The sequence below is a fragment of the Eschscholzia californica genome, unplaced genomic scaffold (genome assembly GCF_041429995.1).
Source record: "Eschscholzia californica isolate CP2 unplaced genomic scaffold, dmEscCali1.0.p SCAF_2, whole genome shotgun sequence".
Taxonomy (NCBI): Eukaryota; Viridiplantae; Streptophyta; class Magnoliopsida; order Ranunculales; family Papaveraceae; genus Eschscholzia; species Eschscholzia californica.
In genome coordinates, this window is record NW_028238309.1 from 30929562 (window position 1) to 30946636 (window position 17075).

General features: G+C 35.0%; 2 long non-coding RNA genes across 2 annotated transcripts; one reads left to right on the forward strand and one right to left on the reverse strand.

Moving 5' to 3' along the window:
• The first annotated feature begins 1068 nt into the window (after window positions 1-1068).
• LOC147557384 (uncharacterized) lies at window positions 1069-3032 on the forward strand. Its single transcript, XR_015235193.1, has 2 exons — window positions 1069-1139; window positions 2741-3032. It is a non-coding gene; the product is annotated as an uncharacterized LOC147557384 (long non-coding RNA).
• A 1277-nt stretch (window positions 3033-4309) lies between these two features.
• Window positions 4310-16547, reverse strand: LOC147557385 (uncharacterized). Its single transcript, XR_015234014.1, has 5 exons — window positions 16151-16547; window positions 14929-15855; window positions 12151-14166; window positions 10786-10876; window positions 4310-4647 (listed from the first exon to the last, which is right to left on the reverse strand). It is a non-coding gene; the product is annotated as an uncharacterized LOC147557385 (long non-coding RNA).
• Between the last annotated feature and the right edge of the window lie 528 nt (window positions 16548-17075).

Consider the following 17075-nt stretch of genomic DNA (forward strand, 5'->3'; position numbering starts at 1 on the left):
CTTATAATTCCAATCGAGCTATCCAATCTCATCAACCTTATAGGAATTATTATCATGGAGATCAAGGTAAACCTTCTTCTTCTCAAATTAATAAAGGATCTTCCTCTTTTAGTCAAAATTCGGCAGAATCAACCTCTGAATTTGACTTCTCTACTGTGCCTTGTGGCATTTGTAAGAGATGGAGACATTTTGCCTCCAAATGTAGATATAGATATGCTCCTGATGACTCTATCAAAAGTTCACTAAGTAAAAATGATATTAATCAATCCCAAAAGAGATTTTCACAGCAATTCAAGCCTAATTGTAACATCTCATGTTTTCGACAAAAGAAATAAAGACCACAGTTAGAAGAGGGACTGTTTGGCACTTAGAAAAAAGTCAAATAGTAAATTAAATGGTAATTAATAAGGGCTGAAATAGTGGGCTACATATGTGGTGGGATTTATTTATGATTGATCTATAAATTAAGGGTTGAAAAGTAATTAACTTTCATGGCCACTTTGAGAGACGACATGTGGCATATACCTTTCATTCTTTTCCAACACCAACATGCCTGCCTACACGTGACCATGAATTGCACCCATATCCTCCACCACTTTATTCTCTATTTCATTTTATTTTCAAAACTCATATTAGAGAAGGTTAAAAAAGACAGGGAATTAGGCTTCGAGGCGACATAGATTTTATTCGTCGATTACTTTGTGCTCGATCGTCGGAATTCAGTGAAACTTGTTCCAGGTAATCCCATTCGACTTGTTCTACATATCTATCCGTTCAGAATTACCTATTTCGTCTTAATCTGGTGGTTATTTGATGGTTATTTCGATAAGTGTGTAGTTGTACTAATTTCATTTGGGATCGAAATTTGGAGCTATTTAGACGATTATTATTCGATTTCTTCTAATGATTTATGTTCAAGATCGATTCGATAGATACTTGAAGTCTTTCGAAGTTAGCGAATTTGCTTTTAAGTTTTCATGGTTTTGTTTTAATGATTCTTTTTATTTACGAAGGTTCTTAGTATAAGAACCTAATGTTTCTTTTCGTTTTTGGTTATTCTTCCTTATCCCAGAGTATGCGAATGAGGAGGAATTTGGTTGTCTGGTAGGCGGGAGGTCTTTGGTGATGCAAGGACTGAGGTAGGGGTTCTGAATCCTTTATCCAGCATGATTTTATAGATAATGAATATGCTAGATTCTATAGTTATATATGCACCATTATAACTAGAGTTTAGGTAGCATGAAACTCGATTTTAAGTGATGAACTGAATATGCGTGAATGGTTTTAACTGTGATATGAGAAATGATTTCGAACTGTTTTTACGATGATTGTGAAATACTTGGATTTTCTTGTATGTACCCGACTGCGGATTATGTCAACCTACGGGCACGTAGCCATTAAGGGTAGGATGACATGTGGACACGAGTGTGACCCTTGTGAGACCCGTGAGCTATGTAGACAGGCCGAGATTCTCGGTGAGACAGCAAATATAGAAATTAGCTAAATTCTAAAATAGTTCACTTCATTAGGTTGTACTATGTATTATAACTTAATTTCTGTATAAGGAAATCCCAATCTACTAAACTTTTGAAAGTTTCTAAAGAATTTATTAGTTTCTTCTCTCTAAGGCATAAACCCTAAATATTCTATATAGTATTATTGCTGTTTATATTAGATACATTGGGAATATAATAAGTAGTTAAGATTTGAGAAAATAATAAATAGTAGTACTTAATTTAGGTCAAAGAGTTTTCCAAAAAAAAAAAATCTAAATATTTGGAAGTTGCTGTCTCGGTCTCGTCTCGGTCTTGGGTTGTCTCGGCCGAGAAACTCGGCCAAGCCCTAACTCGGGGTCTCGGCCGAGTCTCGTCTCGGGAGAGGGCCGAGACCGAGACGAGACCCGAGATTCTCGGCCGAGACCAACTACATAGCCCGTGAGGTGGGCGACACTAGTCATGAGACCTGTGGGAGTAGAGTGCTTCACTTGCTGGCCATTGGTGCTCGTGCCTCCAGTTCGAGGCTCAGGGACGCACTCCTGACCGCTCGTCTGGGAGGTGACATTGATTGGGAATCCCTCTGCTTTGTGGCGATATGACTCTTGGTTGTTCCACTTCCGTGTTTGATAAGATAATGAATCGAATTAGAATATTGGTTTTGATATACGAATGAAATTGATTTGAATCGAATATGAGAATGTGGTTTTGATATACGAATGAAACTTATTTTGAAAGATCGCATTAGATGCATGACAGGGTACCGAAGAGAATAAGGTTCAGGTCCTTCCATGGTAATTGGGGGACGGCTCTCTTATTCGAACTCGGTGATCAAAAACGTATTTAGATACTTAAGGTATATATGTATCATGAGGTAAACTCTTCAATGATTGCGGAGTCCCTTAGTGGGAGAGGGGCTTAACAGCTAGGGGTGAGTCTCTTTTTCGAGGAGACGTAGTGCATTAGCTAGTGCTTAAATGGGCTGGTACTATCTAACACTCTCTAGGTTCTCCTGAGGAACTCTCCTCTTATTGGGAGCGCACCATGGGTGGGCAGCTAATCACTGTTATTGCTTGCTAGATTAAGGAAAATGGTTTTGTATATAGTATATATGGTAATTGGTTTGATAACTCGCTTTGTCATGATGTTTACAACTTATTAAATGAACTTTTGAAAACGTGATGACTTTTGGATTGGTCTTCTACCAGAATAACTCGTGTCAGTGAGTATTCTGACCCCCCTACCAGTTGTTAGTGTGTAGGTTCTTGATTGTAGCCTCGAGGCGGAGTGTGTATTCCAGCCGGTGATCTTGTCTGACGAGGCTAGCAGGGTTATGTCGTTTTATATGATTTTTCGTTATTTTCAAGTTATGTATTTATCGCAGAAACCAAACTCTAATATGTATATACGTAAAACTTAGAGTTGTTTATAAGTTGTATCGGTGTTGTATGAGGCGTTTGTATGTTTGTGGTTCGGGTTTCGACCCGAAACTGAGTTGAGTTTGTTTAGCTTCCGCTCGATAGTTTATCTCTTTGTGTATGCGAATGTATGGTTTGCATGACAGGTTTTACAAGTGCGACCGGTTCGATTTACAGATGAGACTATGCCGGATTTCTGTCTCGTCTGTGAGTTGCCGGGGCGTGGTCGTGTCTATTTTGGGACACGGGGCGTCACACTAATAAGGGCAACTTTGCTAGAATCCATCTGTATGAGAGTACAGAAGAATGTAAAAATGAAAAGAGAGAAAAATGTTCTCCAACAGAGGAAGAATTATATGAGTCATATTTTGACTATAATTCAGATGATTTTTCTAATGTACCACAACCGACAAATGTATAATCCTTCCCGAAAATATTATGGAATAATGTGGTATACCACATTAAAGTTTCATTTCTTAGGTATCAAAACCCACAAATGTTTCCTTCCCAAAAATACAGATGGAACAATGTGATATACCACATTAAAGTTCTATTTCTTAGGCATCACAACCGACAAATGTATAATCCTTCTCGAAATTATACATGGCACAATGTGGTATACCACATTAAATTTCCATTTCTTAGGCATCACAATTGACAAATGTGTAATCCTTCTCGAGGGTATTGATAGAACAATGTGATATACCACATTTAAATCCATTTCTTAGGCATCACAACCGACAAACGTATAATCCTTCTCGAAAATATTGATTGAACAATGTGGTATACCACATTAAAGTTCCATTTCTTAGGCTTCACAACCGACAAATGTATATTCCTTCTCGAAAATATTGATGGAACAATGTGGTTTGCCATATCAAAGTTCAATTTCTTAGGCATCACAACCGACAAAGGTATTGGTGCTTCCCGAAAATATAGATGGAACAATGTGATACACCACAATAAAGTTCCATTTCTTAGGCATCAAAACAGACATATGTATAATCCTTCCCGAAAATATGAATGGAACAATGTGGTATACCACATTAAAGTTCCACATCTTGGCATCACAACCGACAAATGTATAATCCTGCCCGAAAATATCAATGGAAGGATGTGGTATACCAAATGAAGATTCTATTTCTGAAGCATCACAACCAACAAATGTATAATTCTCCCTCGAATATTCATGGAACAATATACTACATAGCACATTAAAGTTTCTTAAGCATCATTATCGATAAATGTATAATCCTTCCCACTATTATGAAGAAGGTGCAATAGTGTAAATACGAATAGAACTCTTGTTAACCCCGTGATCGAGAGAGATGAATTTGTGACCAAGAGGTTTTTACAAAGTAAAATTGTGAAATAAATCAAGCAATCTAGACAAAATTAACTAACCTTTGTCTCGATTATCTCTTGCCATCAAAAATGACTTTTGCTTGAGTACCTGTAAGCAGAATCCACCTACACCTCAAGGTGTTGATTTGGTCCCACTCTCAAAACACTCGGGAGCATTGAAACCAATAATATAAAAGTTACCCGTTAAGCCTTTTATAGTCCACTACATTTTCTGTCATAGGAGAGAATTGCACCTCGAAAATCAATAAACTGAAGTCCCACTTCTGTTTATACTTGATTTCCTGGTCACTTCTGGAAGACGTGAAAGCAAATACCTGGATATGCTACGAGTCCTAGGTGTCTCCGTATTTGAAGAGATATTTGGCGATAAACTTGAGTTGGTCTGAAGGGACGATTATAAACGATTGAAGTATGTGGGTGAACAAAATATTCAGCTACCACTGTTCAGATCTAGGTATATTAATGCAAAATATGAGCATGCTTCAACAATAAGAGCAACTATAACTGAACTATAGACAGTATCAGTATAATGAGTTAGTTTATTCTTCCTATTGTGAATAATACTAGCTCTGATTTCCAACTTCCATGTTTTATTAATCTAAGATGGAAACTTGTAGTAGAAAATATGTGAGCTCAGCTGCAAATCTTATCAAGCTATGCAGATATAATAAACGCATTTGGGTTCTCATTGTCATAAGTTAGATGATTTCTCATAAAAAGTAGCTAATCAATTACGATACAAGACATTCCAACTATAAAACTTGAAAAACAGATCTGAATATGTGAAACAATAAAATGAATCGTAAACTGGTCGCTCGTGGAACGTTATGTAGTCTATTACATTCTCCACTATAGGAGAGAATTGCTTTTTAAGAACCAATAAGTGACCTCCCAGCTTTGGGTGAAACAATAATATGAATGCAGATACTTGATAAGCTTCATGACTTAGGGGTCTCTGTAATAAAACCTTGGACATTGTGCGAGTGCTTGTTTGAGGGGATCATCCACAATGATTGAAGTTGTCATCCACACTACCAATATATTAGTTAGAGTCATCCTTGTATAAGGATCTAGGTATTATAATGCAACATACTGGACATTGTTTAACAGTTCGAGCTACAAAATTGAACAATTCACGATTTTAGTAGATTATTACCCATCTCGACCAGTTTGTGTTTCTCTTACGAAACAAGGTAACGAAATAATTTCCAATTCTAACTTTCGAACTTTTGATTCAAACCTCCTAATGGAGGGTCGAGAGTAGATATCTGAAGATATAACATGCCGTTATTTTAACAAGGAAATGAACTCAAGATATGACAAAAATACCCAAAATTACCTGCACAAGAAGCCACACCTTTATGGCCTTGCAAAAGCAGAGCATTTGCAACTCTCCCTGTCGTCTGTGAGATGAAGTCTTCAATTTTTTTTAATTTCTATTTACGAAAGCTGAAAACAAACTGATTCTAGTACTGGCATCTTTGCAGCCTTGTCAATTCTTTTGAACTTTTCAAGTGCAAACTAAATTGCTTACTCCTGTTTAAGCCATCAACAGATTAAAAACTAAAAATACATGTCAGGTTTCCTGTCACAATCTATATTATTAGTATTGAGGACAAGCCAATCAAAACCCATAAAATTATGTTCAAGTTGTAAAGTAAATCAAACAATCTTGCAAAATTAACAGAGAAGATAAACAGAAGGTTAGAATACATCATTTTCTCTCGTCACCAAAATAGATAATTGTGGTTATCCATTTATAGTCTAATACATTCTACATACTGGAGGAGAAAACTATTTTTACACCAATAAGTTGAATTCCCAAAAGACATAATAAGTTTGTTCATCGTAAATAAAATATCAACTAACGAAACTCATGTATAAAGAATCAGGTACTACAATGCAGCAAGCTTTCATAAAAAAGAAGAGCTAATATTGACTTAGGATGATGAATGACCAACATCCCCAGTATTATACATTTCTAGAATATATGATGGGCTAAGATCGATTGACCAGCCTCAAGGGCATGGTCCCCTTCCATCAGCTATTGATGAAAATATATAGTATACCCACATGAAAATTCCATTTCTTAAGCATCACAACCACAGTTATTTAATCCTTCCCTCGACTTTGATGGAATAATAAGGTATACCACGTAATAGTTTTGTTTCTTCGACATCGATACACACGTATGTAAAATCTTTCCCTCGATTATTGATGGAAATATATGATATACCATATTAAAGTTCAATTTCTTAAGCATTGCTTACGACAAGTGTATAATACTTCCCTCAATTATTGACGAAACAATATGGGATATCACATTAAATTTCAATTTCTTAAGCATCACTACCGACAAATATTTAATCTTTCTAAACAAATATATATAATCTTTCCCTCGATTGTTGATGGAACAGAATGGTATCCCACATTCCGATTTCTTAAGCATCACCACCCACAAGTGTATAATCCTTCCCTCGATTATTGATTGAAATATATGGTATAACACATTAAAGTTCCATTTCTTAAGCATTATATCCGACAAATATATAATACGTACCACAAAATTGAAGGAACAATATGGTATACCAGATTAAAGTTCCATTTGTTAGGCATCACAACCGATAAATATATGACCCTTCCCTTGATTATTGACCGAAATATATAGTATACCACATTAAGGGTCCATTTATCAAGCATGACAACCGACAAATGTATAATCCTTCCCTCAATTATTGATGAAAATATATGGTATACCACATTAAAGTTCCATTTTTTAAGCATCACAATCGACAAATATATAGTCTTTCCCTCGAACATCGATAGAATAAAGTGGTATACCACATTAAAGTTCCATATCTTAGGCATCACAACTGACAAATGTATAATCCTTCCCGAGAATAGTGATGGAACAACAGGGTATGACACATTAAAATTCCATTTCTTACGCATCATAGTCGACAAAAGTATAATTCTTCCCGAAAATATTGATGGAACAATGTGGTAGATACCAGATTAAAGTTCCATTTTCTTAGGCATCACAACCGATAAATGTATAATCCTTCCCGAAAATATTGATGGAACAATGTGGTTTACCTAATTAAAGTTCCATTTCTTAGGCCTCCATACCGACATATGTATAATCCTTCCCAAAAATATGGATGGAACAATGTGGTATTCCACATTAAAGTTCCATTTTATAGGCATCAAAACCAACAAATGTATAATCCTTCCGAATATATGGATAGAAAAATGCGGTATACCACATTAAAATTCCATTTCTTAGGCATCACAACCGACAAATGTATAATCGTTCCCCAAAATATGATGGAACAATGTGGTATACCACATTAAAGTTCTATTTTTTAGGTATGAAAACAGACAAATGTACAATCCTTCTCGAAAATATTTGATTGAACAATGTGGTATATACCACATTAAAGTTCCATTTCTTAGGCATGATAACCAACAACTGTATATTCCTTGAAAATATTGATGGAACAATGTGGTTTACCATCTAGACAAATACAACTTACACCGTGATGCTACCAATACGGTATTTCACTTGTGTAATAGCCCATGCAATTATTACTCGAAGAATATAACGCATGAAAAGCTTGACTTGAAACTCAAAATGCTAATATGTAGTACATATATTAAAAAAAACAAGGGCATACACCATATAGCCCACAATATTAAGTTCCACTAGCTAACTTCCAAAACCATACCCTCAGCCTCAAACACTACGTTGGGTGTGAATCCTAACATAAGATGTACAATTTCATTATATAATAAAAACCCATCTTTCTCAACCAAAAGTAGAATAAGGAACTTAAAGCAGCTTTAAGACTCTAGTGAATGTCTACTGCAGACTTTCAATTAATCAATATGCATTTTTCGGGTTTCACCTAGCAGTCTCTTCAAGTGGTACGAAAAGGAATCTTATTAACCCCGTGATAGAGAGTTGTATTCGTGACCAAGAGGTTTTTACAAAGTAAAATTGTGAAATAAACGAATCAATCCATACAAAATTAACTAACCTTTGTTTCAATTATCTCTTGCCATCAAAAATGAGTTTTGCTTGAATACTTGTAAGCAGAATCCACCTACACCTCAAGGTATTGGTTTGGTCCCTCTCTCAAAACACGAGCATTGAAACCAATCATATAAAGTTACCCATTAAGCCTTTTATAGTCCATTACATTTTCTGTCATAGGAGAGAGTTGCACCTTGAAATCAATAAAATGAAGTCCAACTTCTGTTTATACTTAATTTCCTGGTTACTTCTGGAAGACGTGAAAGCAAATACCTGGATAAGCTACGAATCCTAGGTGTCTCCGTATTAGAAAAGATATTTGGCAATAAACTTTTGTTGGTCTGAAAGGACGATTATAAACGATTGAAGTATGTGGGTGAATAAAATATTCAGCTACCACTGTTCGGAGTTAGGTATATTAATGCAAAATCTGAGCATTCTTCAACAATAAGAGCAACTATAATTGAACTATAAACCGTATCAGTAGAATGAGTCAGCTACCACATTAAAGTCCTTTTGTTAGGCATCACAATCGACAAATAAATGACCCTTCCCTCGATTATTGACCGAAATATTTAGTATACCACGGTAAAGTTTCATTTCTCAAGCATGACAACCAACAAATGTATAATCCTTTCTGAAAATATTGATGGAAATTTATCGTATACCACATTAACATTTCATTTTTCAAGCATCACAACCGACAAATGTATAATCCTTCCTGAAAATATTGATAGAACAATGTGGGCAAATTCCATTTCCTAGGCATCACAACGGACAAATGTATAATCTTTCTCGAAATTATTTATGAAACAATGTGGTATACCGTATTATAGTTTCATTTTTCACGCATCATAACCGACAACTGTATAGTCCTTTTCCTCGAATATCGGTGGAACAATGGGTATGCCCCATTAAAGTTCCATTTTTACGCATCACAATTAACAAAAGTATAAGTATTCCAGAAAATATTAAGGGAACAATGTGGTATATACCACAATAAAGTTCCATTTTCTTAGCCATCACAACCAACAAATGTATAATCCTTTCCAAAATATTGATGGAACAATGTGGTATACCATATTAAAGTTCCATCACTTAGGCATCACAACCTACAAATGTATAAGCCTTCCCGCAAATTTTGATGGAACAATGTGGGATACCACATTGAAGTTCCATTTTTTTTTTTTTTTTTTGAATTGTTCAGCGTGTCTCGAACCCTTGACCTCTAGGGTGGAAGATTGTACCTCTTACCACTCCAACCAAGGGTTGTTGACATTGAAGTTCCATTTCTCAGGCACCACAACCGACAAATGTATAATCCTTCCCGAAAATATTATGGAATAATGTGGTATACCACATTAAAGTTTCATTTCTTAGGTATCAAAACCCACAAATGTTTCCTTCCCAAAAATACAGATGGAACAATGTGATATACCACATTAAAGTTCTATTTCTTAGGCATCACAACCGACAAATGTATAATCCTTCTCGAAATTATTCATGGCACAATGTGGTATACCACATTAAATTTCCATTTCTTAGGCATCACAACTGACAAATGTGTAATCCTTCTCGAGGGTATTGATAGAACAATGATATACCACATTTAAGATCCATTTCTTAGGCATCACAACCGACAAACGTATAATCCTTCTCGAAAATATTGATGGAACAATGTGGTATACAACATTAAAGTTCCATTTCTTAGGCTTCACAACTGACAAATGTATATTCCTTCCCGAAAATATTGATGGAAAAATAAGTTACGATGCCTGCACCATAATTTCCCCATCTATAAAACAATATCACGGTAAGAGAATTATGTGCTAGAATTTCTTCTATACTAATATAAATGGAACAATACATAAATCTAAAAAATTCATCATATTCGAATAAAAGAGCCTATGCAATGTAATTCCAACTTTACAGTTTGACAATAAATTCTCATCTTACTGCTTGGACAATAGGAAAAAGATGAAGGAAAAGAGTAAGGCCACTTAACCCTTTGACAGTTGCAAAAAAAGAGAAAGATGAAGGAAGTTAGCCAAATATGGCCAAAGCGAAGCCCAGTGAAAGAAAATGAAGGGAAGTGATTGACTAATGTTTCATGATACTAAGAGTAAGTAATTGAATTCTTCTCTTTAATTCCAAGACCTTTAAAGGAGAGCCTAAACAATAACTTTTCAAAAAAAATTGACACTCAAGCAAAAGTGGATTTTAGGCCCCTTATTAGAGAAATAATCCCAAAATAAAAACATTAATTCTAATTTAAATTTAGAAGTAATAAACTATGAAAGGAGAAAATAACGAAGGATGATGATGGGTATCATTAGAACAAAAATTCAGATATGCGCTAAAATGAACGACTTGTGAACTAAAAAAAACTTATGAAAAGAAAACAATTAAGGAACTATTTACTCTAACATACGCATCAAAGGGAAAATTAGTAGAAAGGATATTGATCCCATACCTAAACACTTCTTGAATAGAGATATGTAGTGAAACAATTGTTCCAATTACCATCATCAACCTCACATCTTCTATTCTAAAGCTTTTGTCCACTACAAAACGATGAAAGAAAAGAAACACTTAAGGCATAAATAAGTAACATATATAGTTGGTTGATACTATACATATATTATTAGCTGAAGCAAGATTTGCATGCTTCGACCATAGTTGGCCGAATAGTATTAGCTCATATGTAAATCATGAGTAACATCAAGTATCTGTATGGAACCACTAACAAGGATAAATTATTGTTGCACTTGCCTCAAGAAAACCACATTAATGTTCTTGGTTTTGTATGTCACGATGTCCTTTTTCTGTGTTGGGTCTAAACTAGTCCTTTTTCTGTGTTGGGTCTAAACTAAGAGGTCTTCGACATTAGTCCGTTACATCGGAGACGTACTTTTCTCATACTGAGTTATACTATTGATCTCATGGTCCAACTACTCTACTACTACTACTGCTCTTTTTCTCTTGGGTCTAAAACTAAGAGGTTTTTTACATCATTTTGGTACATAGGAGACATATTTTTCTCGTAATGAGTAGTACTGTTTATCAAACCGTCCAACTACTCTACTATTACTACTCTTTTTTTGTGTTGGGTCTAAACTAAGAGGTCTGCTACATTATTTTGGTACGTCGAAGACGTATTGTTGTCAATAATGAGTACTATTGATCACACTATCCAACTACTCTACTGATACTACTCTTATTTCATCCTATTTAGGTCTATAACCTGATTTTTAATTAAATGCACTAAATATCGAGTTGCTTCCTACCATTAAACAAATTATAGATATCTCAATATTCTGTGTTGGATCTAATCTTAAGAGGTCTGCTACATTATTTCGGTACGTCGAAGACGTGTTTTTGTCAATAATGAGTACTATTGATCACACGGTCCAACTACTCTACTAATACTACTATTATTTCATCCTATTTAGGTCTATAACCTGATTTTTAGTTCAATGCACTACATATCGAGTTGCTTCCTACCATTAAATAAATAATAGATATCTCAATGTTTCTTGAAAGTTACAACACAAAGTAGTAGGGCTGCAGTTCAGACTTCTAAATTGATAACAACTAACACCCAAAAGAAGGAAAATCTGAAATTGATTCATTTAACACTTTCTAAGCATGATGAAACCACTTCAATTTCACACTTGACATTTAATCAAATAGTTTCTAAGCAAGAGAAAACCAGGAAAAAAAATACTTCTAAGCTAAGATTAAAGTTCTTAAACAATTTAACAATGAAATTGGGGAAAATGATGAAGGCATGTCTAGGGGAAATTATGGAATCGAAATGATTAGCGGAAAACGTTACCTTGAAGGCATGTCTAGTGAAAAATGATTAGGTAAACGATTCACTTCCATTCCCTTCCCTCATCGCCATCAATGACAACTATATACAACAATTTTGGCATTTCCGCCATCTTTGATTTATTCTCAGAACTTTAAACTGCAAAATTTAAGCAGTTAATGGAGATCAAAGACTCAAAAACAACCTATGTTTAATATTACAATCATGAAAAGGAAAGATTAAGAGAAAACAATGGTAAAAAATTCTTAGATATCCGAACCTGATCGAAGATCTAAACAATGTGGTATACCATATTAGAGTTCCACGTTTTAAGCATCACAACCGACAAATGTATAGTCTTTTCCCCGAATATCAATGGAACAATAGTGGTATACCACTTAAAGTTCCATATCTTAGGCATCACAAGCGACATATGTATTATCCTTCCCGGGAATATTGATGGAACAATGGGTATGCCACATTAAAGTTCCATTTCTTACGCATCACAGTTGACAAAAGTATAATTTTTCACGAAAATATTGATGGAACAATGTGGTATACACCACAATAAAGTTCCATTTTCTTACGCATCACAACCGAAAAATGTATAATCCATCCCGAAAATATTGATGGATAATGTGGTATACAATATTAAAGTTCTATGACTTAGGCATCACAACCGACAAATGCATAAGCCTTCACGAAAATATTGATAGAACAATGTGGTATACCACATTCTAGTTCCATTTCTCAGGCACCACAACCAACAAATGTATAATCCTTCCCGAAAATATTATGGAACAATGTGGTATACCACATTAAAGTTCCATTTCTTAGGAATCAAAACCAACAAATATTCCTTCCCAAAAATACAGTTGGAATAATGTGGTATACCACATTAAAGTTCCATTTCTTACGCATCACAACCAACAAATGTATAATCCTTCTCGAAATTATTAATGGCACAATGTGGTATACCACATTAAAGTTCCATTTCTTAAGCATCACAACCGGCAAATGTGTAATCCTTCTCGAACGTATTGATAGAACAATGTGATATACCGCATTTAAGATCCATTTCGTAGGTATCACAACCGACAAACGTATAATCCTTCTCGAAAATATTGATGGAACAATGTGGAATAACACATTAAAGGTTTCATTTCTTAGGCATCACAACCGATAAATGTATATTCCTTCCCGAAAATATTGATGGAATAATGTGGTTTACCGCATTAAAGTTCCATTTCTTAGGCATCACAACCGACAAATGTATAATCCTTCCCGAAAATATCGATGGAACATTGTGGTGTACCACATTAAAGTTCCATTTCTTAGGCATCAGAACCGACAAATGTATAATCCTTCCCGAAAATATTGATGGAATAATGTGGTTTACCGCATTAAAGTTCCATTTCTTAGGCATCACAACCGACAAATGTATAATCCTTCCCGAAAATATCTATGGAACATTGTGGTGTACCACATTAAAGTTCCATTTCTTAGGCATCAGAACCGACAAATGTATAATCCTTCCCGAAAATATGGATGGAACAATATGGTATACCACATTAAAGTTCCACATCTTGGCATCACAACCGACAAATATATAATCTTTCCCGAAAATATCGATGGAACAATGTGGTCTACCAGATTAACGTTTTAGTTCTGAAGCATCACAACTAACAAATGCATAATCTTTCTCTCAAATGTTTAAGGAGCAATGTGGTCCACCACATTAAAGTTTCAATTGTTAAGCATCACAACTGACAAATGTATAATTCTCCCTCAGACATTGATGAAACAATATATTACATAGTACATTAAAGTTTCTTAAGCATCACTATTTCTTAAGCATCATTATCGATAAATGTATAATCCTTCCCACTATTATGAAGGTGTAATAGTGCAAATAAGAAAAAAAATATAAACTATTAGGTAAAACAAGACATATACACCATGTCCTAAGCATCAATACCAAAGATCGTGGAATCGTTCCCTTAATTATTGGTGGACAAATAGAATATAAGTACTTGCATACTATGTTGTATTAAGCGAGATGCGAGGCGAGGCGATGAGGATCTCGCCTGCGCCTTGCGCGCTTCCACGCGCCTTGGCGATCGCCTCGTACCACTTGAGTTGCAGAAAGTGAGGTGAAGAAGAGAGGTGTTGAAGAAGGTGGAGGAGTTATGAACAAGTTTCTACTTGAGTTGCAGAGTAAAAAGACAAACCTTACGGCTGGGAAGGTGAAGGAGAGAAGAAACCCTAAGATATCTTATTTGTGACCGTTAGATTTGAAGGGAAGGTTCAGATTTAGTCAAACTAGTTTTTAAATATTCTTATAGTCCTCCCTTTCTTATAAGGCATTTCGTCCTCCAATATTTAAGTAATAATGAAAAGAAAAAGAGGTGTATTGTACTCCTCATCTCCACAACAATAAATTGAAAATTAAGTAGGGCCAGAATTTGGCCACGTCCTCTTTTTCTTTCTTTTAATTAAAAACCCAACTACCCACGAAACCCTAAAAAACTCAGCCTCTTCTCCTTCTTCACCAGCAGCCGTCTCTTCTCCTTCAACCTCTAGAAAACCCTAAAAATGGCTTTTTGTCAGTTTTTTTCTTGTTTCTCGCCTCCAATCGACTTCATGATTCCCCTAGTCGAACAAAGGCGATCGCTTAAGCGCGCTTAAGCGATACCTGAGGAAACCAGGGGAAGTGTATTTGAAGCGAGTCGATGGCTTCAAACACCTTGCGCCTTGGTCGCCTAAGGCGCGCTTATGCGCGCCTTTGACAACATAGCTTGCATAAGGTAATAACGAGAACTTCTACAATATAATGATATAACTAGGAAGTGATAGGACCACAAAGCAACATGTCTTCAAGTAATGATAGATGTGCTTAATTAGTTGCAAGAGAGGAAGACAACAACTTTGTATAAATAAGTGATAGTCAAGACTTTGAATTCATCGGTAATATCAAGAAAATCAACTCGAAAAGCGTGTTCCTCCGAATAAAAGAAACTATGATGGTCAATGTTTAGGTTTTTCTGCAATTTAGATAAAACGAATCAATGTAAAAGACCTGAGATTCCAGAATTGAACAGGTAATTCCAGAAATGATTCGGTTATGATCCAAGAAATAAACGAAGAGAAACAAAGCGATTGATTCAGAAGGAAGATAAAAGTAGAAATTGATAACCCCTATCATGATAGAAAGTCTCATTGACTAATAAAAATAACCAAACGGTTAATATCAAAAGATCAAGATAGACAACCAAATTCTGTAATCTAGACTACAACAAGTTGCAGATCGGCAGAGATTTGACCGTATAGGAAAATAAAGATTATATTATTAATCCAACACTCAGAGCACAGATACAAAAGACTTCTTACTTCAACATGCAAGAATTATACTTTCCAACCTTAAACAACGAGATAAAACAGATTAAAGTACTACTATGGTAATACAGAATAGGAATTAAAGAACAAGTATCTACCTTCTGATATATTATATTTAACTTATAAGTACGACCCACGGAAACAGTAGATCGATAAAAGTAGAAAAGCCCTAAATATACTACGACCTAAATCCAATAGGATATGATAAGCACAATAAAGGAACACAATAGAGAAAAAGATCTAATATCAAGTATCAATGAATATTTTGGATTAGAGTACTTCCCTGGCTTGCTACAAGTTTGTTCCAAGTTGAGTTTCTTAGCCTGTTGGAGACTGAATACACCTTTAGATTAGATATTTCCCCAATCTGAATAGGATTATTTAACTAAATATGATGAAACCTAGATCTAGGGTTTGGGTGTTTATTACTATGAACAAAAATTGGAGTTGGGAGATGGAATTACTGGAGTCTACCAAAAGGTAAGGTTGTAAGGTTTAGAGATTTTTTGGTATTGGTATGAAGATTGGCGTTCACTGTAATGGATTGGTGTTCACTGGTATTGGTATGAAGATTGGTGTTCAATCATAACCTAATAAAACCTTTTAAGAATGTTAACAAGTTCATTACCTGTAGATCTTTTGACTGAAAAAAGTATGGCGATGATGGTGACGCAGTAGACCCTTCTTGCCCTAAAAAAGTATGAAGATTGGTGTTCACTGTAAATCTGTAATCGATTGTTGGATGGATTGAGATGGAAACCTAGGGTTACGGTAGAAAGGAGAGAGGGAAAAATCGCTATAAACCCTTTCTCAAAAAACCTCTCAGATCTTTGTTTTGTTGATTTTGTAAAGGATCGTTGTTTTGTTGATTTTGTAATCAAATTTTCTTGGAAAGTTCGTCAAAATTACGGTACATAACAAAAGGTTGAAACAAGAGGTTGAAAGGCGCCTCTTATAAAGTTAAGAAGAAATTTGTAATGGACACAGCACACTCCTTAACAAAAAAAAAAATGGACACAGCACACTCCTTAACAAAGAAATTTCAAGTGTTGTATAATATGTATAGACTTACCTATATCAAACTACTTTTGTTTCTTTTTCTCTCAAGACTTATATTATAGTCTAGATTTTGGTTTCTTTTGACATCACCAATTGTGAGATTGACATTGGTTTATTGTAGATAATGGTCGGCAATTGTTTTGCGCTATTAGATTCGTACAGCAAGGTATTCCACCAAAAATATGGGCTCATTCGAGATTCAATTTGACATGCTACAAATTAAAGTCCAAATAATGACTGGCAGTTGGTTTGTGGTTATACACTTACACAATTGATGAGTGGAGATGCTTATTTTTTGTTTGAGATTCAGTTTGTACGTTTAGATGTCTTGATGTATATTGACAAAAGGCATAACATGGCAACTAACTTATAATATCCATAACATCGAGTATGAATTGAATGCTTGTTCATGAAATTAGAGACACATACAATTGTGGTCACATTGCAAATTTGTTATGAAAACTTTTATGCCTACGAAACTAACATTATTTAAC